This window comes from Argiope bruennichi, chromosome 4, assembly GCF_947563725.1.
Source record: "Argiope bruennichi chromosome 4, qqArgBrue1.1, whole genome shotgun sequence".
NCBI classification, from domain to species: Eukaryota; Metazoa; Arthropoda; class Arachnida; order Araneae; family Araneidae; genus Argiope; species Argiope bruennichi.
In genome coordinates, this window is record NC_079154.1 from 131699256 (window position 1) to 131720004 (window position 20749).

Genomic DNA, 20749 nt, shown 5'->3' on the forward strand with positions numbered 1-20749 from the left:
GTGCATAAATTGCTTTTGGTTATTTTTACAAATTAATTTTAAGCATCAATTGTTTTATACAAAGTTAGGCATGTTAATTTACAAACTTCACGTCAATTTGTTGCTTCACGTTTGTTTGTCCGAGTCGAATTTATATCCTATGGCATCATAGTGGCATTGAAAACCTAACTGAGCTAATAATCTATTTTCGAAATCATATTTTCTTTTTAAGGGGTCACTTACGTATTTTTAATGCAATATGCGCTAGAAAAAAAAATGTTTTTTTTTTTTTTTTTTTTTTGCGATATATAAAATTTATGTCATTTCTTATTAGATGGAGCAATGTTAACTCTCGCTGTAAACTATATGAAATTTTTTTTAAATTAGAGATTGAGAAAATTACAGCTAAATTTATAACAATAAAAATTAATTTATATATATTAGAAAAGTTAAAAAATAATTTTCTTTAATAAAAGTCTGATTATTGCCTGAAAACGCAAAAATTGGACGGAATATTTAACTATCTAAAATTCTATTGTCATTTCAAAAATAACAGCTGGACATGTGCATTCTCATCTTTTGGAGATTGTATGCTTCAAAATATAGTAGCTTCAGGTCAAACAATCTGCGTTGGCGATTGTCAGCACACGTGCACATTTTCATTTAATACATTAATTAAAGAAATAGAATGAAATATATAAATTGAGAGACGAAAAGTAGAAAATTAAAAGTTATACGTTCTTGGTCATTAAGAGTTCTTCTTAGTGGCTTTAAAATAACTCTATAAAGCACTTTATTTCTTAATTTAGGAAATACGGTTTCAGTACCAGATAAACTGGAAGTAAAAATTAAATTTGCAGGATAAGAAAATTTGATCATAGAAAACAGTAAAATTAAGAAAACATTGCATTTCTGCAGCTTAATATCTTCACGTTTTTCTATAAGGAAAGGCATACCGATCGAAACAATCATCATTTAGAGAAAACACTATCTACTAATGTACCGCGAACTGTTTATTAAATACTTATGCATGAGAAGGTAGTTAATTTTTGTGACTGTCGTTCTTTTAAAAAAGTGTATAAAGGAAATGAATTAACATGATATTTTTTTTTCGGATTTACATAAAATGGAACATTAGAAAATATTTCATGGTTTATATGATGCATTGAAATCGACGAAAGCACTGCAACTTTGACATTTGATTCAAAATCTGAGAGGAAATTTCAGCTCTAAAGGATCTCTGTCTCTCTAACAATGTAATTAAATTATTTAATCCCAATTAAAAATATAAATCTTACAAAAGGAATTTTAAATTTCTCAGTACCTAAAAACAAAATTTAATTCTTGGATAGAGTACCTACAAACAACGCTTAATCCGTGGGTGAAGTACCTAAAAAATTTCTTATTTTTGAGCCTTAATTTATCTCATTAAACAAACATGTTATTTTGACAAATTGCTGGTGAAATTTCCACAGCTATTTAATAATATACTGATATATTTTATATTACAAGGAGCATTATTTATGCACTTAATTAATAATGTTTTCCTACTTTTAAGCCCTAATTTATAATTTAAATAATCATATTACTTTTAGGCATTGCTGGTAAATTCCATAGCTATTAAATTTTATATGACTATATTTAATATTATAGGGAATATTAGTTGTATAGGTAATATTATTTCTCCTTATTGTCAAGTTTTCAGCTTATAGTAAAAGTAAGTGACACATGACACACACCTACTGACTACGCAGCAATCTCACCCAGCTCATAAAGCAAGTGTCTGGATGCGAGAGGTACGTGTCCACACGAGCCATTTCGGCTATCTTATTACCTCCAGTTTCTTTTGTTGGAGGTCAGATTGTTTTTAAATACAATATAAATTTTACAATACATTTCAATTTCGATTACAAAATTTGCAATACAATGATACATATACATGCAAAATGATAACTACAAACATGATAAATATACATGCAAAATGATAACTACAAACATGATAGATATACATGCAAGAGGACAATTACAACCATAAAACATATACATGCAAAATGATTTCAACCATGAAATATATACATGCAAAATGATAACTACAACAATGAGACATATACATGGAAAATGATAACTACAGCAATGATACATACACATGCAAAATGATAACTAAAAACATGAAATATATACATGCAATATACGTTACATTATATACATTATACATAATATGCATTATAAATTTTACAATACAATTTAAATGCATTTTGATTACAAAAGGTGCAATATAATGTAATGTAAATTATAACTATACATGCAAAAATATTTTCAACATCGAAGATATACAATACAGATAATCAAATGTAGTCAGGAAATTTCACTAACATATTAGAAAAATAAAGTGCATCAAAACTACTGTCCTAAAATTAAAGTAGCGATTCGAAGTTCATTTTTTTAATAAAAGTTCATGAGCAATATAAAGTTCGTGCTGATAAATCGAATTCATGGAAAAATGTCCAAGTCATCTAAAAGATAAAATCAAATGTTCTCAGGGAAATTGTCCAAGGCTTATTAGAAAATGAAGTTCATAATAGACATGGCCCAACGATTAAAGTTGCGCTTTGGAGTTCTTTATATGAAGAGAATGTGAATTTTGTAAAAATTTATCGAGTTCTTCAAAAGAAATCCATATCTGGAATTTCTTTAAGTCATACAGGGATGGAAGAATTTGATCTGTTTACCATATATGAAGAAAAATGTGTGGATGCTGGAAAGAAACATCATGGTGAACATTTCCTTTCCGAATTCTCGTCAGATGCTGAACGGAAAACCAGAACCAGAGTCTGCTTCCATCACTATTGCAGAGTGTATATTGTTGGATCAAATCTTATGATTTTTCAGAACGGTTCCCATGAAGAGGGCTTCACGTATCGATTCTTCAAATGAAGAAAGGCTCAGGACATACGGGTGACAATATACATGTAAAAGAAAAATCAGAATTAATAAAATAATAGCAAAACGATATTTTTAATTGAAATTGGTTTATCAGAAATGGATACCTGGTGTATCCCTAGAACTAATACAGACTGATTCTTTATCCACGCGATAGTTTTTCCATGACGCTTAAATCCAAAAATTGACTCCGCGGCATCAGTTTTTGGACTCATGCATCTGATTACTGCAATGGGCATATTAAATGTACTGCTCAACATCAGCTACATTTTTTCCGCGTATAATTACTTTTAACTTCACAGGAATATTACTATCTGGACAAGTCTTATATTATAATAATTCAAAAAAGATTAAAGCATATAAAAAAAGAAATACAAAAATATTTAGAATATCTTTCATCATATGGTTATAAATATACAAAGAAAATGCATATATAATCAAAATAATAATGTTCTTAATATTATTATAAAACAACAAACAAAATAAAATAAACAAAATGACATTTAGAAAAACACTTATAATCATCTTCATAATATCTTTATAAAAGTATTATAAAATTACATTTAAGAATAAGTTCTAAAAGTAATTATAAAATATTATTTAAAAAATGTAAAGTTTTGTTTGTATTCTGCTTAATCCTTTTATTGGAAAAAAGATGAAACTAAATGTTTTTTACCGACTTCAATATTTTTTTGGATACTTTGCATTTAGCCTACGATTCAGTTTAACTGAATATTTTTCATGGGATTATGAATTGTTAAATATTATTTCTAAACGAATTAGCACTTTTTATTAGAAATATTGATGGGGAAGCCAAACTGAGATATATTAATTGTGTCACAATTTAGATACTGCAGCCCTGAATTAATAAAAATGGATTTAAATGATCTCTGTTTAAGCCAATATAGACCTGAATAAAAAAAGGAAAATTTATTTTATCAATTTGCAAGCAGTGCATCTAAATAGCTAAACATAAATCCTTTAAATTTGAACAAAAAGGATTTTTCTCATTATAGATGGAACAATAACCAAGTTTTCATTTACCTTACTTTACAAAATTTATTGACTGCTATTTTTGTAAATAGGGAGGAATTATTTGTAATAAATTTTTAAAAAAAGATCAACTGCGGTTTTCGTAGAAAGGGAAAAATGTTTGGTACGGATTAAATTGATTATTCAATGTCGTTTTTTTAGATAGAAGGGAAATATTTAATAAAATTACTATATAGTTAACATTTTTTACAATTTATTACTATTAAAGAAATTAACAAGTTTCAATGATCTTCCATGACCGACGCAATTAATATGTATTCCCTTAATTAATGAATCTTCCTGTCTGTTATTTTTCTGTAACAAGATTTTAAGACAATGTGGCCATATCAAAACATCTTTCAAATCTGTCGATCTAAAATGTAATCTACTTATGCATATTTAACAACGGACATTGAGGGAATAATTAGAGTCTTCTTTTTATCATGGCAGCAGCTTCCACTAAAAACTGATCTCCAGCCTAAGTTGAAAATGCATAAGACCTTCTGATTTGGATAAAGTGAGCTCATTTTGATTCAGTCGCTAAATTTTGTTGAGCGAAAATCAATTTTTCAAATCCCTCTTCTATTAAAGATTTAATTTTTTAAATTATTTTATTAATAATAAATAACATGGCTGTAGCTTTTCTCAAATGAATCACCAGAAATTTCAAACTCAGAGGAACAGAATTAATTAAAATAATCAAATTTTAACAGATGATTAATTTCTGAAATTAATAATATAGCATATTGTTATAGGCAAAAAACAAGTGAGCGAAATTTCTTTTGTCTAACACTTTAGGAAGCGAGCAAAAGAATGAACACAGTGTTCCCTTTTTCAGAATTTCAGAAGCATGAACTAAGGTAAGCTAAAGAAAACTGCATAAAAATAAATCAGGCACTTAAAATGTTTTCACATTCTAGAGAGATCATCCAACACATTTTAAATGGCTCAGTTTTTGTTTACAGAATTAGCTATTATTTTTACTAACACGACAATCTAAAGCATGTGCCGATGTGTCAAGAATTCATCTAATTAAAATTTAGCATGTAAAAAAAACAAACTAGAGACAGTTTTTTTTCTCTCCTACTTTAACAGAAGCTTAAAATTAATAGAAAAACAATTATTTATGTGTTGTATTTAAATAGTATAATAAAAGGACAAGCGCTATTATTTAAGGGCTATTGAAAATTCGATTCGTTACAATTCTTCTTCAGAATAGATGTAATAAAAAACATCTATTTTCATTTTATTATCTCTTGAGATACGATAGAGGATTTGATAGAATATCATAAAAAAGCATATTCAAATCTGGAAAATGTTTAGTTTTTCTAGAAAAAAGTATAGTTTTAGTATTTTTCCACGGGATTTATTTACTGTTTCTCAAAAGGTTATTGTTAGGAAAAACTTCTAAAAGATGCATTTCATGCTAAAATGGTCTTTCAGAAACATTTCGAATTCATGAATGCGAAGTAACTTGCATTTTATTCTAAACAATTTTATGATGAAGTAATTACAAATTCGGATTTAATAATGTTGTTTGCAATATACTGAAAATTTCATGGCTTTTCATAGTTATGGTCATTTTTTCCTTGCTATTGGAAGTAAAAACAATTTTTTTTTCAATCGATATATACTTTAACAAGTATTGTGAGAAAATACTATAAATTCATTTTGTAATGTCGTAACTAATTAGAAACAGAATTTAACATATAATACTTTCTTTGCGAAGAATTCATTCATTTAATCATTGTATTGTTAAATCTTTTTATTTAACAATATGCAGTTCTGAGGGGCTTTTTATGCATCATTAAACGTTTTAAAAAATTTGCCTATTATTTTCCGAATGAATGCAAGCAGCAACTGACATAAAGCAATAATGATTTCCAGGATTTTATACATTTCTGTTACATAAATGACACGTTTCTTCCTGAATTGCATTTAAAAACAGCACAAAGACAATAATATTAGAAGACAAATTACGAAATGCAGTTTAATATTTTCCCCTGTCATTTAGCGTATGTTCCCATCAGCGTAATTGTAGTTGAAGTTCAGAAAAACTACAGAATCATTCCTTTGTGGATTTCTATCGAATTTTCAAGTTTCTAAAAATTGAAACGTTAATAAAATATCACACAAAAAGCTCTTTTTCAAAGAAATTTATATTTATTTTCAACAAAATTTCCCGAGTGCGTTTTGTATTGATGAGTATGTAGGAGTTCAACTGTTAATTCACACAACTATATTTCCAATTTTTCCAAAATTTTCAGATGAGAATTGAACTGCAGAATGGGTGTCAAAAAAGTAACCTTTTAAAAATATGTTGCAATTGTCATTAATTGTTAAATTCAAGCTGAAATTCTATATGCTGTTACTATTTAAATGGAATCGCTCAAGGAATCTAAAATAAAAAAAAAATTATTTCAAAATAACTTGGTTAAAACATTTTTCATAAGATATTTCAAAGGCCCCTTAAAAAAAGTAAATAATAAATCCAATGAATATATTCTTAGTAAATAAACATAAATATCGGTCTCAATAAATATTTTTGTGACATGAAATATTTATACTGATGAAAACTTCGAAATCTTGGATCAATCTTGAATATCAAAATGTGAAAAGGGATCGCAGACATAAAATCGCAGATTCTCACATAATATGAAGAGAATCTGCATAAAGTATAGAACTTAAGATAGCTCTTACCATGCTCAAGAAAACAGATATATATTTTTTTAATTCTTTGACTTTTATCTTCTCAGATCAAAATTGTTCTTTATCGATGGAGAACAAACCAAAAAGAATCATCTCTCCCTGAATTTATTGTATAATTAGCCAATATTGCATTTTCTTTTTGGTTCTTTTTAAAGTCACCGTCCCCTTTCCGAATCCCGAAGGTTGAAGTAGGAAAGATAGAGCAAGCCCTCCGCGATCCCGTTTAAGTCCGCAAGGTAAACAGCTACCCATTTCACCACTTCCTTATCAGACATTCGCTGTTGTTACTTTATGCATATCATTTTGTGTTTCATTACGTAACGGAGAAAATCCGCTATGCGTTATGAACGCCTTTCTTTCGATCGATTCAATTAATATTTTAATGTAAATTTATATTTTAAATCTCAAAATGCCGTGACAAATCTCCTTTCTCCAAATCATTATATTTTTGAATGGTTGTTTTAAATATATATTGACATATAACCAAGGGTCAATACCGCAACAGATATGATCCAAAATGTATCACATTTTACATTTTGTATAATAAAATTTCCTGAATTAAATCTGATTTATCTAGTTATTTGCGTTTTCGAATCAGAGTGTTAATATGAAGACGGACAGGCATTCCTTCTTTTAAAAGATTTCGGTTAAAATCTGATAAGAATCGACACATTTGGCGTCACAAACGCTTAGCAAATTCTATAACTCAGGTTTAGACGCTTTTGTGATATTGTGTTCAAGCTCAGATGGATAAAGACGTGTGTTTCGGTTTAGAGTAGATAAAAACGTGAAAATGGATCGAACTCTCGAAACCCGGATTTTTAAAATCTTTTACGGTATTCTCTTGGTAAAAAAGAAAATGCAATTTGAACACAGTTGCTCACAAAGCAAATAATGTCAGAGATCCTTTTCTACATTAAACTTTTCCTACTCAAATTTTTTTTCTTTCAGTAGAATGTTTAATATTTATATTTGTTTGTATAGTGAAACTGGTACTTGGAAAGATATTTCACTTGATTAAATCCACACATAAAATTTTTAATCAATGATTTCTTTTGAAAATTTTCTATCTGCAATATTTTCAGTTTTTTTTTATGATGTTTCAGCCTCTAATTATATTCAGTTAAGACATATTTCTTGTTGACTGACATCCTCGAAAATCAGCTTTAATGAAATAATCTTTAAGGTTTTTCACCTCTACATTACACATTAGATACATTTGAGTCCAATCATTTTTTCAAGGAATTTTCTATACGGCAAAATATCATAGGGACTCCCCGAACCAAATCTGGCCCACGACCGAACATGAAACATATTTGCACTTCTTCTCTGCAACAAATATTTCTCGCGTTCCACAATCTTTTTATGCTTTATGTTAATAATTACAGCATTAAAATAAAAGTTAGATGCCTATTTATAAAATTTAATCAAAACCTTTTTGGTTTGCGGTTTTTCTTCGTCCTTTTTCGCAATTTTTTTTTTTCAAATCCCGGAAAATGTTACAAGGATACAACTGTCATTTTGTATCTTGATTTCAATTCCTTCACCGATTCTTTAGATGCTTTCACATCAGCTGCTATAACTAACGCTTTATATTATTGTCACAGAAATATGCAATTCACTATCATTATTTCTATATATATCAGAAGGAATTAGCTTCATATGAGACATAAAGCCAGCAACAATATAAAGACTCAAAAATCATTCCAAAAATAAGATTCTGTTTTATTGTGTAGAGATTTCTTTGAACTTTTATATTTAACAGAACCATCTGAAATTTTGTTGCAGTTCTAAAAGTCTGATAACGTTTGATATTTAATTGTTCTTTGAGCCACTGGAAAACTTCTTTTCATATGCCCATTTTCATGATAGGGCTCGAAACATATTTGATTTTTTTAATCCCAGATTTCTAAAAATGAAATATGCTAATTTAGAACAAATGACTGCCGACCCATTAAAGTTTTATTGTTTCAATTTAATGGCATTTTTATTCATTTCTGGATTTTCAAACACTGTCATAAATGCATCAGCTCCCAATGTTTAAAATATTAATATGCGTTGCAGCTTTCTTAACCTGTTACGGTTTGACTTTTTGTATATTGTCTCTTAAAAGTTTCTATGTTGCATGCTCAGTTTTCTCATGTCTCAGTTGCATGTCTCAGTTTTCCTTAAAATATTGATATTTTTTAGCTTTCAAACCACTTGTACCTCTTTTCTGTCTTCTTTATTTCCTATGTCTCTTCTGTATTTCTCTCGTGAGAAATTCTCGAGATAAATCAAGATTTCCAGAAGCAGAATCTATTCATAAATGGTTAGCTTTTCTTTTAATAAGAGAAGACAATTCCTCTCAAAACAACAGTATTCATTTAAAAGGATGACCAAAATCTTGAAATTCAGTTTCAGTTCTCAATTTACAAGTTTTTCATCTTTGAAAGCTGTTTTCTTATTTTTCATGTAAAGAATGTCTGGAGAGATCTTCTCTATTTTGAGCATTTCATATCACATTTCTCTTGAAAATGAAAATTTCTTTACTTTATTTCTATTATTTAAAGTTTCAGAATTCATTAATATTATTTATAAGCTTACAGTTCTTTTCCAAAAAATTTTGGCATCTTCTTTATAGCTCCTGTTGATATATTTTCAATCTTCATCAATATTCAATAATGTCGAAAAGAAAAATATATATTCTGATTTATATTGGATATTCTTTCTATATTTAAAGATGGACCAATCACGTTAAAGAGTTGATTTGATTTAAAAATGGTTTTTAATTTAAATTTTAGTCTTAGGAATAAACATTTCTAACCATTAATTTCAACCTAATTGTTCGAGGTTTTCTGCAATTTAAAACTGTTCTAATTGTTGTAAAATTTCGTTATTTTTAATTTTTGACCCCGTTCTTAACAAACCTCTTATATATAAAAAAATATTTATATTTCTGTCCTCTTTGATATAATGATTGATAACAATAATATATAATACCTCCTAATATTTCCTAAAAAACATCTCCTAGGAAAAATCTAAGAGACAGACAATTAATAAAAATATTTAAATGCTTCAGAAAGGAAATATTTTCAATTAATTATCACGCAGACAACTAGATCAAATCATGTTACTATTTACTAAAAAAGTTGTTCGCTTTCGAATTTTAAGTGCGTTATTTTAAATGCTACGTGTCATTTACAATTATCATTTTGAATCCAAAACACTAATTATTACATTTAAAAAATACACACATTCAAACTGCCTTTAAACATAATACGAAATCTATAATTATATAAAAATGAAAGAAAAAAATGGATCACAAAATACTATTTATTATATTCATTCATTCATTTTATTTAGAAACAGAAAATTCCCACAATGTACAGAATTGAATTGAAATTAATACACATTTTATGTTTTAATCTTTCGTATAATAGTTTTGGACACTAACATATTTGTTGAGCTATGAGGCATTTGAAGGCGATAGCCTATCCTTCAAATAATGGACATCAAAATATAAATAAGGTATAGGCCTGCTTTCTTAATGTAAAATTAACAGAAATTCCTTGACTGATAATGGGGTTGTTGTTTTTTTTTGTCTCCTTTTCTTCACCTTTATTCTCAAACTGTCTGAATCCCTATCGTTGATGTTTCCGAGTTAGACAAATTGCTTTTTTATGTAGGTTTTATTGGTTCACAAAATTTGCATTGACGCCGATGCAGGCTTATCAGTCTTCTTGGGGAAGTCAGCTGACATTACAATAATTACAGTGTTAGCCACCAGTCTTGGTCTTCATTAACTTCCGTGAGCGAAAATGGTTCCTTATGGTCATATCAGAGACTTCGCACAAAGTTTAGTTTACGAAGTTAAAGTCTTCTTCGCAATTCCATTCTCTTCTAAGTCCGTGTGAATTGCATTTCAATTCATTAAGACGACATTAAAGTACGGATGATTTTTAATATCCCTTATCTTAAGGATAAGATAAGTCGGATTCATTAACAAAAACTTGGTTAAGTGTGCTTTAAATTCAGTTCAGTCACATGAATGGACGATTGCTAGAATAAAAAACAAAATGTCACCGTTTGACAATAGGGCCCAACTGCAAAACTAATCTGCAAACATTTCTTCAGTATTATGCACATTGAAATGCATTTTGAGTAATCACGATTTCTTTAAACGTTATAATATTTCATTTTTACAAATGAAATTTGTTTTCCCTCCTGTCATATTTTTCAGCAAAAATAGTTACATGGGCTTTGAATACCTTCGCTTCTTTTACTTTTCCCCTTGTGAACATGTATGTGGATTCACATGGAGGTTTGTAATAAAATCTCTTCTCATACGCATTTATCATATCTAACATTGATCATTCAGCTATTATGCATGAGGAATTTTCTTCTATCCATAGCTTGACTGCTCTTTGATCGGTATCATCTGGCCCACACAACTCAAAATTTTTTATTTCCTTACTCCTAGGAAACAAACTCAAGTAACAATAAAAATTCTGATTAAATATGTTCTCTATGCATGTGGTCTTCTTTCAAAAGTTCGGTTCATTGACCTGCATGTGTTTTTTTTTCTCTTCCATTCTAAAACACACATTCTACGCACCTTCCACATTCTCATCGCGACGCTTTCGTTTCGGTATCAAATTGTTACTACTTGGAACTTAAGATCCATTTCGATTTCGGCAACTCAACAATGATTTATCAACATTCGAAAATATTCAACATAAGCGTAGCTTGCCATTGATGTAAGCTGGGAAATAGAAACATTCTCTCACGCTCGATTCTCGATGTTCACTCATCGAAAAACAATATAACAATATAATATTTTCTCTAGTAGCATTCGATAATTCACTGAATGGGACGCAGAATAGAAAAGAACGTAGAAAAAAAAAATTCCACATTGGAGACAACGACCAAGAAAGGTAATTTTGACTATCATCTGATTGTTACATCTGTGTTCATAAGAAATGGCAACTACTCGAACAATATCAAAAAAAAAAAAAAAAAAAATCTCTTTTAACTTGTTTCTCTGATAACCGGTGTCCCTGTCTTAATCAAAGACATACCAGTAACGCAATTACTAAGAGCAAGTTAATGCTGAACGACAACAAGTTTCTGCCAATGGTAGCAATCACGTGCATATCTCAGGTGGTCGCGTATGAAGTGGATTAGAGTAAAACAAACTTTCATCATATCCAAGAGACTCAGATTTTGAGATGTGTTGTTCAGAATATATTAACATCCCTTCTTTCAAACATCTAAGTTACTAGTGCATTTATTGAAAGATTTTGAAATAACATATGCTACAACAAACAAAAAAAATCGCATATTATGTTAGCTCGCTATGGTTAATGTTATGGGCCCCAGTATATACATATGCGCCCACACTTCTATTAATCGAAGTATATCTTACCTAAAACGCGTACTAAAGAAAGTATATTGTAATGTCTTGATCCTGACCGATCAATAAGAGAGTAGCGTAAAAAAATCTTTTATTTACAGCTTTATATATGTACACCAAAACAATTTGTTCTGATCTAGTATATCTTATATAATATTGTTTAATACTATTTACATAATTCACACTACAGTTGAAAGTTATTCATGAATTAGTTCCTCTATTAATTCGGAGAATACACACACACACACACACACACAAACAGAAGAAAAACACGGTAATATGCTGTTAATTTATGCGGTTACTACAGGGGTAGCTCCAGAAATCTACCGATCTTTATGGGTGGATCTTAGCACAGAAACCCGATTCACACGAAGCAAAATTTGGAACACCTTCGAACACCTACATGTTTCATTAAATGTCTTTTATTGCTCCTCTCTCATCTCAAAACAAAAATTCGGCATTTTATCTCCGTCGAATCATTTGAATTCCTTATCACCCAATAGCTACTCGTTAATGCTTCCTAAATGGCTTCCAATCGATCGTGGGAATGTCTGTTCATAATTCATCTTTGCAGCTGACTCTCCCCAAACACACGTTAATTACATTCTGTCCAACACTAACACACCGGCTGAGGTCCAGTTGACTTCGAAATTCAATGACAACGGTTGCTCGTGCTAGTTCGTTCCTCAAAGATGCGAGGAGTACCTTCGTAATGAAAAAGAAGTTTAACATCTGGATGTTTTGAAGTTCTTCTCGCCTAAAGATACGATGAATTTCTTCGAAAAGACGAAACACACATACGTGATCCTTTATCTGGATACAACAAATGATCAGACACAATGTCTCTAATGGGGAAGAGGGTCCCCATTTTCCGGTCCGGAGGCACTTAAAGATGTGTGGGGAAAACAGATGACGTTGCATCTGGCCGGATTGCCAATGATCATATGAGGTAAACGGGGAAACGTTACAATATTTATTCATTATTATAACAAAGATGGATAACTTAGAGTAATCTGATTATTCTATTGAGATCATTGAATATGTAAAATGTTTACGTTTAGATTTTATACTTTCTTTCCTTGAAGATTCTTAATTCACAGATTGGACGAATTTGTTATTCGCTGAATCCAATTATGCAATCATTTCCTGTAAGCCACAGAAGTAAACTAATAGACATACAATTTTCAATATGCTTTGAGATCTTCGTGGAAATAACATGAAAGAAAATTTGAGTAATAAAATAGTTCCATTTTTCTCATTTTTAAAATTTTTTTCGAGATTGAATTGAAATGATGTTACTATCCATCCGGGATATTTCACCGCTGGATACTCCAACCAACCTATTTTGGAAATTATTGGACTGAACAGCCACACTACGTGCGATCAATAAAATTTCAAGAACATTGGAGTTTCCTCCGAGGTTCTTTTAAAGCAGAATTTCTTACTTTTTTTCTTATCTGTTTGTAACATCTGTATCCCGATGATATTTTCATTGCATTCAAAAAGAGCAGCAGATGAACCCGAAATATCCAAACTTGGTTATCTACGTTGATGGTTTTTTAATGGCTTCTGTTCTTTAACTGTGCGTGTAGTAATTATAGGCGGTGTTTTATAATACCTTTTGAATCAGCTACTTCTTTTTTTCTTGCTTTGAGAAATCATTAAATTTCTGTATAAAATCGAACAGAAATCCTGACCATTATTTCTACAGTTCTTTTTTTAATCCAAAAAAATATTGCACTTTCAGATCATAGAATTATTGAAGTAAAGAGAACGATTCGATTTTCTTAGCTTTCTAGAAACTGCTCTTTAGTCTCTCTAATAGTAATTTATAACTACCGCGAAGAGAAAGAGCTGAAAGTGATGCTATAAACAAATCTACAACGTATAAAAAGGTTATTTCCTCGATTCCCAAATTACCTTTTATAGAAATTCTAAACCACCATCTTTATCTTTAGTCTTTCATTTTGAACAAAAGCATTTTTAGTAGAGGAAAATAAGTCTACTTTATCACAAAATTTCATTAGAAAGAATAGAATTTTTTCCAGACTCATTTAAAGCTTGGGTTTTCTTGGTTCGACAAGAAGCGTTGCACTGGATATAAATTTGTTTGTATAGTTCTTCCTAGAAACTATTGTTTCAAGTAAATAAAAACTTGAATTTCCTAATTGTTATTAATATTTTGTATGATAATATCACCAAGCCCATCTTCGAAAACAGTCTGAAATTGTGTAATCCCTATATAATTAAGCTTCCGGTGGTTCGAATACACAATTTTTCAGTTAGGAATCAATTTTCTCATGGAATATCTTTCGTTTCTGTTAAAATTAATGTGCCCAAGTATGTCTTGTTTTTAGCTCGAATCATTGTCTTCATAAAGTTAATTATTACATTTTATTCAATACATTTATTATGAAATAGATTTCTAATATCCGCACTTTCTGTCTTTAACGATTAGCAATAGAATTATCTTCTAAAAACAGCCATATTAATAGAGGAGCAAAATTATTTCCTCGGATTTCATAAGAGTCTAATATAAAACTAAACTACATTTCAATGCATGTCTTCTGTTTTCTCAAAATGCGCACAGTAAAACTTTCGATTTAAACATGTCAACATTTTAATGTCTGGCACATTTTAGTCATTTCAAAGAGAATTAAATCATCTTTCATAGTTTTCTTATTTATATGAAGTATATTTTGGCCGATAATTTGTTAATGACATATTTGGATATTACAGGAAAAATTAGTACTCGAATTCGTACGCGTACTAAGAAATATTCAATATAATCGATTATCTTGTTTTCGTTATATGTATCTATTAAATACTGAATATTGCTACATTTAATTTCGCAGGATATTATTTCTAATTTACCTTTGTAAACAAAAAAGAGAACTATAAACCACCGTCAAAAAGAACTGGTCTTTGTATTTTGCTTTGTTACCGATAATAAACTGCGAAATTTTCCGAATCACAACAATTGATTGTACTTACACTCAGCATCATTTTCAAATAAAGGTTTTGAGCGATCGTTTTGTTTGTTTTACCATCTCAGATTATTTCAGATGTCCCAATTCTCTTAATGCAAATCAAGCCCATAGTTCTTAAGTCCTGATATCCTGATTTATTTCTTAATTTGAAGCAATCAAAGCATTATTTTTTCAAAAAATTGCTTTTTTTTTATCGATTTCAAAACTTTGAGGAGAATTTCATATTTTTTTGGCATGAAATTTCTCACAAAAAATTCAGTAACCAGCATTCTTTACTTTCTGTCCTTCTTTTGAATATAAGCATGTAGAGAAGGGAAATACAGCAAAATGAGAATTTTTTTAATTTAAACTTATTATTCTCGTTTGGTGTAAACTATGTTTTTGCAAAATTAATTCTTTCTTCCCTTTATATTATCTGTTTCCCGAAAGAGCTAAAAATGTTTATGATGTTAAGTATAAATAGTGTTTAATGAGCCATCATTTGAAATAATAATAAGATTACTTTGCAATTCACTAAAAATGTCTTTTACTATGCAAGACTCAAAGAAATGGGAAAACAATATCTAATATTTGCCAGACATCAAACGAATTGATTCCAGAATACCTATGTTTCTATATTGTTATGAATACGAGAGGTATATAATTTTCATTTGAATTCCGTAGAATTGATTGTAAGGAATTTTAGAAGATCCTCAAAGCAGCACTCAATTAGCAAACCATCTTTGCCAAAACACGATTTTTCATTTTTGCATGGCTTAGAATAATTTTCATTTGTTGGTACGCAAATGTTTATAATTTCCTGTGTCCTCTTTCTTTCAGTAGCAGTCTAGATGAAACGCTGAATCTCGTCATCCCTTTACACTTCATCAACCCATACCTTCATCAAGAAATGTAGTCAGTTCTAATTTTGGGGGCTTCTGTTTTCGCTTAATTTACTGAAAAAAAGTGCAATTGTTTTTCATTTATTTAAATTAAGAAAATTTAATTAAATATGTATTTGCATATCTTTCACATCAGTCATTTTTCTGCTATACTTCTCGACCTCCTTATATCATGCCACATACTTTCAGAGAAACATATTTTCCAGCAAAACAAAGCATGCATTCAGGAAAATATGAATAACTTCTTTTCATATTGGTGAAATGTGATTTAATGTTATTGTCCAGAATATTATCAACACTTCAGTTTACAGTCAAAACATTACATAGTCTTAAAATATAGCAATAAAAAGTTGCACGTCTTAATAAAAAGACACATATTTTACTTAAATCAATCAAAAAAAAACTTCTGAAAGAACATTTATTTTCATGCTAATGCAAAACCCATTTATAACAATTCTATTTTATAAAATGTCGTCATTCACAAAATAATTTTCCTTCAAAGGAGAAATGGCTTTCGGTTTGCCTTAAAGAATGCTCGTAGCACAAGTAATTCGAAAACAAAATCTGTTATAATAGTAAATATTCTAAATTATATTTATAAGGAATGGTGATAAATATTTGCAACGGAGCTAGAAGACAATAGGCAAAAACTAATAACCATTGTTTGTAAACTTCTTCGCTTAAAAATAACTTCTGTTTACTATTGCTAGTCAGTATACCTTTTTACATTTTTAACAAACTAGATTGATATTAGTTTTAAGAAATATCTTCATCGCTTTACCCTTCCAGTAATGTTTTTAATTATTTCCATAATAATTGATGTATAGAATATGAATCCTCTTAATAATGGCAGAATAGATGACCATGATAAATCTTTCTATATTTAACATTAGAAATTTTAGTACAAAACACATGAAATGGAATACAGGCAACAATAATACTGAAAGAAAATCAATTATAACTTTCTCTCAATAAAAACAACAAAAAATACCCATCAAAAATATCAAATATCGTCTTTTCTTAACAAAGATCTTTATGTTTCTACACCGAGTGTAACACACTCCCAGATTATTGCTTAAACGTTATTACCAATTCTTTGCAAATTCTCTAATACATTGAAATAAAATCCATTTAAATACTATATAAAATCATGGCTGTTGAATGATTCACATTTATTTTTAAATGTTAAAGTAAATGTTGAGTTCATCTTCATATATTTATATAAAATATTTATATTATTTAAATACAGGCTATATAGTTTTCATATCGTTTCGGAGTCTTCATGGGGTTTTAAATGCTGAACATACGTTCTTTTGCACTGGTGTGCAAAACTTAAGCAAAAGGTGCTTTTTTGCCATTACTAAACGAAAAATCATCTGTGAGACATGGAATTCAAAAATGAGAGACAGCATTTTGTACTCAAACGATGACGAAAGTGTAGGTGCGGAAATGAATACAATGGATATAGTAAGTGATTGTCTATCCAAGAGGAAGAAAAACAAGCAGATATCTCGTAATATGAGATATGCCAAACTCTTACTGCAATGATTGCTTTGCACCGTCTCTCCATACTCAGCACCAGATTGTCCAACAGTTCTTCAGGTAAGAGTGCCCATTCCTCAATCAGCCTCTGTTTCAGTTGTTGGATGTTCCTGGAGGATGGAATCTTGCAGCAAGGCATGTCCCCAAAACATCCCATACATGTTCTATGAGATTTAAATCAGGAGAAAAGGCTGGCCAATACATTCGTGTGATATCTTTACTCTGCAGTAGCCGCTGAACATCAGTAGTACGGTGTGACCGTGCATTGTCATGTATGAAAAAGAAGTGTGGTCTAATAGCACGTAGAACAGACATACATGGGGAAGGATCACCTTCTTTCAATAGCGATCTCCGATTACAGAACTTTTGTCTAAAACTTAGAGTTCAGAACACCTGTTCAGCACAATGCCTCATCGACGACAATTTCCATGACCACCTTAGAGGTCTCTGTCAGTGATGTTATTCGAATGAAAGCATTTTCCGACCTCCATCTAAATGAATTGGCGTTGAGAATCATTTGTGGTACTGAAACGACTCTCATCCGTAAGGAGGACACGACTCCATGGATGAGATTTCCAGTTTTTGCACTCCTAACACCACTCTGAGCGGTGTCACGGATGGCCAACTTTCAAAGGGATGCAGCTTTCAGGGCGGTGGACGAATAGGCCACCTTTGTAAAGGTGACTGGCCATAGTAAACCGCGACATTTGTCTCCCTGATTCTGTACACACTTGCTGAGCAGTGGGGCTTGCTGACTGGTATCGGGGTCTTTTCGCATGCATGACGATATAAAAGCCATCCACTGTAGTTGTTTTCCTAGGGTGGTACTTTTTCTAGGTGGTACCAAGCACACACTTCCAAGCAAAATGACACTTTTGTAGATTTCGAATTTTTCAGATATACTGGTCTAACTGGGCCCCTCCTCTTGCTTTACAAACATTCTTCCACGTGTAAGGTCGTCCAGGTGATTTCGTCTAGCCCTATTTCACGAAATAACTCATTTGCACTTGTAGCGAATGTATTCCTTTCCAGGTAGTCTTCAGCTGTTTGCTCCAACTGTACGTGTTTTGAGCACACTCACGTCGCTGATACCCTTATGTTCCTGACATTTGCATATGCATCATCTTTCTACTGAATTGCGTGTTCTTTGTACTAATCACAATAACCCCTTTTCTGCATTTCCATGCTAACTGCTTAAAATTTACATTGTTGCTTAAGTTTTGAGCACCAGTGTATACTACTTTATTACGTTCATTTACTTTCACGATTATCTATTTCGTATTATCATCAAATCTTCATCTTACTTTACCATCTGTTCTGTTTCTTTCTTCTGATGCGTCTCTTCAATTGCTACCATTGCTCTTGCTAATTTACAGCTCCGACATATCTTGTTTTCTGAATTTATATCATATATATCTCAAACTGTGCATTTCTTGAATTAATCCCTTCTTTAATTATCCAACATCTGATGATACTGTGATTGTTTGATAAAAGAACTTCTACTTTCGGTAATTATTTTAAATTTTTCTCATAAGATTTCTTAGCTTTTGACCTTTTTTAAATTTTAGATTTTTTTCCAGCTTATTATCGCAAACTTGATTCTACAAGATTGTTAACATTTGTCAAATTGATCTTCTTATTTCAAAGAACAGATTTTGTACAAAACTAAACTTCATGTTCCATGATGATGACACTAAATTTATAAACTTCGTTTTTTAAAACATTTTTTTAAGAAACATATTCAATATGGGAGAATCAATAGCTGTTTTCAAAACCAAAGTTATTCATACTCACGTCACCTAAATTTTTTGAAATGTTTGTGACGGTTTCCATTGTAGATTCGTTTTTCGCAGGAATAAACGGGCAAATTTTACCACATAGAACCATCAAGGGAAACATATGGAAGTACCAGACATTCTTTTGCTATATATTATTTTTTGTACTTTTCAAATTTCTGAGGATCTCAGGAGAGTTTGACAGTTTTCAAGATTTCAAAAACAAATCAGCCCGAGTTTCCACTGCACCAAATGTTTCAAAACTATTTCTATAAACAATGATTATAGATTTCCTTAAACAATGGTTAAGTTCACCGCCAGGATTTAGAGTTTTCACAGATCTATCTTCGATGATGGCGAGAGTCTTGATTCCATCATCGCCGTAACGCCCAATATGTGCTTTTGTCCACCTAAAGAGAACATTTGGGTTTTGGATGAAACGTGATTGAATCTCTCGGACTAACTAATGAGGGGCTATGGGATCATGTTCCATCAATAAATTCGAGAAGCTGTCTGTCCTTATTTTAATTTCCCATTCTCTATAGTAAATGTGTTTTTTTTCAGTTGCTTTGGCATCAAACATTTTATGGCATTTTCCCGGTTTCCCTCTCCATTCCAGTGTTTTAATGCTATTTTTAAATGTGCAATAGAAGCATGTGTTTTCTTTTCCGTTTCTGTGCTGTATATGAAAAATGTCACAGTTTTATCCTCCTCGAAGTGCAATATTCTAGAAAGAAGTCAGAAACGACATGTGTTTTCACGTCTTCTGTGATTCAATCTTGGTAGACACAATCGACTCCTCACCTGATCTTCGCAAAATCGCAAAAGCCCTCCATTCAATGTCAAGCTTCAGAAAGGTCCGCACGGACAGATCATTTTTGGACTGGGCACTCAGTTAAACTTCTTCGATTAACTCGGTTTATTTCGAATACAAAATTACAAAAACTACTACAGTTTAGGGTTTTGTTCTTTGGAAAACAATTAAATGGAAACTTTTAAATTAAAATGAATGAAAGTTCCTCAGATATGATGCTCATTATTAAATGAATTCTCACCTAACTCATTTGAAATTAATTTTCCTGATCCGTAATAAAAGTTTGAAACATGACAGCGGGTATAAGAATTCCTACGCAGCAGGCATATGCATTCTATTTACACTTGAACTAGTCATTTAAAGCGCTTAAACACAAAATGTAAAACTTTCAATTCTTAGAAATGACTTCATGTATGCCGCATAACCATTCGGCGGGATGGGCAACTCATTTATGCGAAACATCTCATCCTCAGATTCCATTCGCCTAAACTGCCTGAATTTATATATACCGGCTATCTTAAATTGCCTGTTAGAGCATATATTCCTAATCCCTTGAGATGTTTCCAATGTCAACGTTTCGGCCATCCAAAGTTAATTGCCGCAGGACAGTAACTTGCGCCCGATGTGCTGAAAAAGGTCATGAAAGTCAGGAGTGCACTGCGCCAGAAAAGTGCGTCAATGGTGGTGAAGAT